The sequence below is a fragment of the Malus domestica genome, chromosome 08, assembly GCF_042453785.1.
Source record: "Malus domestica chromosome 08, GDT2T_hap1".
In the NCBI taxonomy this organism is placed as follows: domain Eukaryota; kingdom Viridiplantae; phylum Streptophyta; class Magnoliopsida; order Rosales; family Rosaceae; genus Malus; species Malus domestica.
Genome location: NC_091668.1, coordinates 6415582 through 6422378, shown reverse-complemented (window position 1 = coordinate 6422378; position 6797 = coordinate 6415582).

The following is a 6797-nucleotide window of genomic DNA, read 5'->3' as shown; positions in this document are numbered from 1 at the left end:
AGAAGAAGAAAGGAACGGCAAAGAAGAAAAGAAAAAGAAAGAAAAGAAAAAGAAAGGAAAAGGAAAAGAAGGAAAAGGAAAAGAAGAAAAAAAAAATATAAACAAGCAGAAAAAGGGAGAGAGAAGCAGCAAGCAGACAGCTGCCTTGCGGCAGCAGAAAGAGGATAGAGAGAAGTGGGAGCGGGAAAAGTCAGTGGAAGCAGGAGAGACAGCTGGGAGCGCAGTAGGCGCAGAGAATGTGGTGGACAGCAACAGAAAAAAGAAAATAGGAAAAATAATAGAGGAAGCAGGAGAGTGAGATTCCAGAAGTGAGGGGAGGTCAGAGAGATAGAAATAAGAGCGCAGGAAACGGGGGGGGGGAATTGGTGGAAGGCAGAGGGCTGCCCTTTGGGCAGCGTGAAGCTGCGGAGAGAGAGGATAGCTAGCGGGGGAGATAGAAGCTGCCTTTGGCAGCTGGGGTGTGAGGCGAGAAAAAAAGGAATGAAATAACTGACGGGAAGGGGGAGAGCTGCCTTTGGGGTAGCGGGAGAAAATAGAGAGAGACTTGCGAGGAGCTGCGGGAAAAAAGAAGTGAGGGGAGTACGGGACATGTGGAGAGAGAGGTCAGGAGTGTGCATAAGGCGCAAGGGAGAGGCCCTGACAGCGGGGGAGAGAAGGATAAGGCTCTGGCATCTGTAGGAGAGTCAGCACGCTGCCCTTGCAGCTTGAGGAAGGGAAGACACAGTGTGGGCACGAACGCAGCAGATCCTCTTTCGGTTTAATTTTTCCAAACTTCTCTTTTATTTCTGTTTTTAATAATGTGTAATTAAATTTTATTTTGGCTAGAGGTTAATTCAAAGCCATGAATATATTTGTAATATGAATTGATTACCTTCAGTTGTGATTTATAAGTTGTGAATTCAATTTACTTATCCGTTCGTATAAAAACTGATTTGTGTATGTTGGTTGAGAGTGCACGCTTAATTTACATGCATGAATTTGATGCTAGAATATAAGTGAATTTCACCTAATCGTTATGAACTTATTTTCACAAGTAGTAAAGGTTGCTAGTCACAATCACGTTAAGTAAATTCTTGGCAAGAGTATCATGCTTTTCATAGTTACGAATGCCTCGTCAATGCTTATAGTTTTCACAAAGTTTAATGATCTTTGATTGTATCTCTATTGTGCTTTTCACGTAGGGGACTTTTGAAGAATGTTTTGAATTGTTGTATGCGTTTTCCCGTCCAATTCAATAACTTAAGGAAAACTTGAAGATTAAAAAAGTGCTGTTCACGGTTAATCTGGAGTATTGAAATTTACAATTTATTAAAAGAACAACTGGAAATCATTTTGTATGCAAGTATAACATGTGTGGAGAAGAACCCTCTAGCTAGTCCGTCATTTATCATTTTACCTTAATTTTATGTTTTTGTCAATTCTGTAATTTAATTAAGTTTAATTTACTTTTCATCAAAACCAAACACCCATCCATTATTAAATTATATTATTTAGTTAGTTTTCTTTATTGTTAGTCTTTTAATTTAATTTCCGTCCATTTCAGTTCCTAGTGTTTAATTTAATTGTTTTCATTATTTTGAGTCATTTTAAGTGTGTTTCGAGTTATTAGAGTTTTTAGCCTAGTTTTGTGTCCTTGAGTCTTATTTAATATTTTTAAGTTAATTTAATAGATTAGCAATCCCTCCTAATCCCCGGCCTAGAACGATACCCTATTTACATCTATACTACAATTGTCAAAAAGAGGGTTTAATTTTATGTGTTAACTTATTTTACACATCAGGTCGTTGATTCTACCTTCTGAGCTTCCGATGGTAATGAAGCTACTGCTTCAGGTGTAGAAGCAATGTCAACAGGATATGTGAAGTCGGCGATGAAATCTGCTACTGCTTGGCCTTTTTCGACTGGTTTTGGTTGGTAGGAGATGTCAAACTCACCCAATGCTATCGCCCATTTGATCATTCGTCCAGACGTGTCAGGACTCTGGAGTATCTGTCGAAGAGGGTGATTGGTAAGCACGATGATGGCGTGTGCTTGGAAATAAGGGCGAAGTTTCCGAGCAGACATGACCAATGCTAGAGCTAATTTCTCAATGTTGGAGTATCGTGTCTCCGCATCTTGTAGGGCCTTGCTAGCGTAGTAGACGGGCCGTTCGACAGCACTGTCCATTCGAATAAGAACAGAACTGACTGCTGAAGCCGAAACCGATAGATAGATGATGAGAGTGTCACCAACTTCTGGTTTGGAGAGCAGATGGGCTTTACTCATGTACTCTTTGAGGTTCCTGAATGCCTTGGCACATTCCTCCGTCCATGTAATGTACTTCTTATTTCCCTTGAGTGCTTTGAAGAAAGGAGCACATCTGTCTGTGGCCTTAGAGATGAATCTGGTTAAGGCTGCCACCTTGCCAGTAAGGCTTTGGATGTCTTTTGAAGTTATTGGCTCTTTCATGTCGAGGATTGCTTTGATCTTTTCAGGGTTAGCTTCAATGCCTCGTTGGCTAATCATGAAGCCTAAGAATTTGCCAGAGCCCACGCCGAAGGCACATTTGTTGGGGTTCAACCTCATTCGATACCTCTTTAGAATGGTGAAAATTTCAGATAGGTTGGTGATGTGTTGGTCAGCATGTTTGCTTTTGACTAGCATATCATCAACGTAAACTTCCATGTTCTTCCCAATTTGTTCGGCGAACATTGAATTGACCAGTCTCTGATAAGTTGCTCCTGCATTCTTTAGGCCGAAAGGCATGACTTTATAGCAATATAGTCCCCTGTCAGTAGTGAAGGCCGTGTGTTCTTGGTCTGAGGGGTTCATGAGGATTTGGTTGTATCCTGAATAAGCGTCCATAAAGCTCAAGAGCTCACACCCTGCCGTAGAGTCTATAAGCCTGTCAATAAGAGGAAGAGGGAAACTATCTTTCGGACACCCTTTGTTTAGGTCGGTGTAGTCAACACACATCCTCCACAAGACCTTTTGAAGCGAAAGACTTTCTTTGGTCGGATTTTTCCTAACAAGGACCACATTTGCTACCCATGTCGGGTAATTGACTTCGCGGACAAAGCCTATGCCTTTGAGTTTTTCAACTTCTGCTTTCATTGCCTCGTATCGTTCAGCGTCATAAGATCTTCGCTTCTGTCTCACCGGCTTGATCTTGGGGTCAATACTCAAACGATGACAGATGACATCGGGAGAGATGCCTGGCATGTCCTCGTATGACCAGGCGAAGACTTCAGTGTTCTCTTTCAAAAAAGATATCAATGCTAACCGAAGGGGTGGTGACAATGTGGTGCCAATATTCACCATGCGGTCTGGATGATCTCTTGAGATAGGTACCTTCTCCAACTCTTCAGCAGGTTGGGCTTGCTGGGTGAAAGAGTCATCTCGAAGATCATCGGGTTGATTGTTGCTATCAGGAAGATCCAAGTTCGCTTCATCTAGGCTGGTCTTTGTGACTTGGTCATGTACAGACAGGGTTTCCTTGGGTCCGGGCAAGTGTTGTTGCTTAACTGAAGTGTTGTAACATGATAGTGCACTAAGTTGATCTCATCTGATGTAGCTGTTGCCATGGGGGGTTAGAAATTTCATCAACAGCATATGCGTGGATACCATAGCCTTGAGATCATTGATGCCTGTGCGCCCAAAGATGACATTGTATGTCGTTGGGCAGTCAACCACTAGGAAGTTAGTGGTAATGGTAGCCGTGTAAGGGCCTGTACCAATAGTAAAGGGTAAATGTATGCTCCCTAAGGGTTGCACGATATCACCGGAGAAGCTTATCAGAGGAGAAATCGAGCGATCGAGCAAGTGTTCAGCTACACTGAGTGCCCTGAAAGCTTCGGCAAACATGATATTGACCGAAGCCCCTGTGTCTACGAGGATTCGTCGAACATCAAAGTTGGCTATGTGAGCCTCCACGATCAATGGGTCGTTATGAGGGTAGATGATGCCTCTTTCTTCCTCAGGGTAGAAACATATCGGATCCCAGTTAGGCTTTTGATACTTCCCTCCCCTGATGTCTTCCACGTGAAACACTCGGTGACCAGGCCTCAGAATTCGTTCACTGTTTTTCATGGCCTTATTGGAAGATTCAGATATGGGTGTGCCGCCGCTTATGGAATATATGACATTCACCTGGCGTTGGTTACGGTTATCCCTTTGAGGGTGAAGAAGGAATTGATCAATTTTTCCTTCTCGTGCCAAAGCTTCAATACGATCACGGAGGATGATACATTTCTCGCTATCATGGCCGTTATGCTCATGGTAGCAACAAAACATGCCCGCGTTATTCGGGGGCGTGTAATCTGGGTGCCTCGGCTTTGGCTTTGGTATCAGGTGAGCTATGCTGGGGTAAATGGCCGCGCATGTGGCATTCAAGGGCGTGTATGTCTCATACCTTGGGGTAGGGGGTATCTTGACGCGGGTTTGACCCACTGCATTGACTGCCTGGGGGCGAGCGTTATTGTGGCGATACCCTTGGTTATCGGGATAGTGTCCCTTACTCTTTTTACTGGAAGGAGAGTGGTGAGGATGGAAATCCTTCCTCTTGCCTTGAAATTGATATGTCTGTTGATTCGGTGAAGCATTATGCAAGGCATGGGGAGGTGCCACTGCTGTTTGGAAAGTCGAGGTCTTCTCATTTAGGTGAGTCTGGCTTCCACCTCCCACTTGTTGATAAAGGATGGTTGTAGGGGGTTTCTCCTGATATGTCTTTGCCTCGGCGGAGGCATGGTTATAAGCATGCGCCATCACCTCAGAGTAAGTCTTCCAAGTATTGGCATTGATCATGTATTTAAAGAAACAATCACGTAGGCCTGCCGTGAAGGCTTTGAGGGCAGTCTTGTCGTCTGCCTCGGCACACCGGGAGTATTCATGGCTGAAGCGGCCAGCATACATACGTAATGACTCGTCTGGCTTCTGGCGGATAGTGTACAAGTCATCTGCAGAGTGCAAGCGATCGGTTTGGAAAATGTGTTGGGAAACAAATAGTTTCCTCAATTCCTCAAATGAGTCTACCGTCTCAGGTGTAAGACGACAATACCAATTTAGAGCTCCACCAGAGAGGGTGGAGGGAAAGAGAAGACATCGCTCTTCGTCGGTGTGCATCCAGTATGCCATGGTGGACTCAAAGAGGTTAAGGTGCTCAATCGGGTCCTCTTTTCCAGTATAAAGTTGCAAGCCAAGCTTTTGCTTTGTCTTTGCTTGAAGGGGGGTGTTGAGGATCCTCCTTGTAAGAGGGCCAGGCCTGGGTTGGTTCCAGTCAGGTATTTCAGCCTGACGTTCAGCCTTCAACTTGTTTACTTCCTCAAGAAGTTGTAGGACAAGGGGGTCCTGAGCGGAGTTATGTGTCACTGGAGCTTTCTTTCGTAAATCTCCATCTCCTATTGGAATTAGGAAGGTTTGATCAAGGGCATGTGATTTTTCCCTGGACTCGCTGTACTGGCTTCCAGGGTATGTCTGTCGGAACACCTCTGAGTCCCCTGTACCCTCATGTCTCTCTAGGACTTGTTGCCCCTTCCCCAAATTGGTGGCCGGCTTGGGCCGTGGCAGGGGACCGAGTCTCTCAGAAATCCTTGGGTCATTAATCTTTGAGCTTATATGGATGGAATTCTCTCGACGTTGCTTCAGGAAATCCCGACAATCGCGAAAGACGGCTTTCGATCCTTCTGCCCCTTCAGCAAAGAGGTGTCTCCCTCCACTTCTCATGGTTCGGGTCGAAGCAACTGGGTTAAGAGAAGCCTCATGTTGATTATCAAGTCGAGGGGTAATCTGTTCCCTATCAGGGATATCTATGTCGAATGCATGTGACCCTCCATGTTGGAGGGCACCCAGTTGATGGTTGACTTCCATGGGGGCAACAAGCTCGCGTGTCTGAGCTTGCCTAGCTTCGTGGAGTGTCTCGAAGAGCTTCTCATATTGCTCCTGGAGGACCTCATTCCTCATTGCTATCTTGTTGTTATGAGCTTCCAACTCATCGACTTTAGCTTGAAGAAGAACTCGTTTTCCTTCCTTCTTTCGTTGTTTCGCACTATGTGCAAGGGGGGTGTCATTCTGTGTGCTGTGGCTTCCTTCGCTTCCCATGCTGGAGAAGGATGCCTGATCAAAAGAAAGTGTACGAATGATAGAAACCAGCTTGACACAGCTGAAGAGAGTAGGAATAAGTGTCGTTTCCCACAGACGGCGCCAAATGTTGATGCACAAAATCAGCGAAGACTTTGGTACAACAGAAAGTGTCAGGTTTTGTGACCTTCGCTTGGTTGCTTCGGTCACTAGTGAGGATAAGTACGTAAATGAATAGAGACAGAGAAGCAAACACAGGATGTACGTGGTTCACCCAGATTGGCTACGTCCACGGAGTAGAGGAGTTCTTATTAGTAGTGAAGGGCTTACACAAGTACAAAGGATCAAGCTCTCAATTTAGTGAGTTCTTGTGAATGATTTAACACAAATGGCATTAGCCCATATTGTGGGGGAATGACCCCTATTTATAGAAAAACTTGTAGCTTTGTCACATTGACATGTGTCATGTTATGATTGGTTCTTGATGTCGACACGTGCTGCGCTCTGATTGGCTTCTAATCTTGACACGTGTCGAGTAGTGATTGGCCTCCTGGTCGGAGGGGAATTCTTCTGGGTCCTTGACAGTATAGCGTTGGCCGGTGCTCGGTAGTTTCGGGATTGGTCAAGTATGGTACAAACACTTTGAACTAGAACACTCCCATGGTTTTATGATACGACGTTTAAGACATTGAGCTCATATATTACGATATGAAAGAATATGTTCATGTTTTTTGTGCTTACAT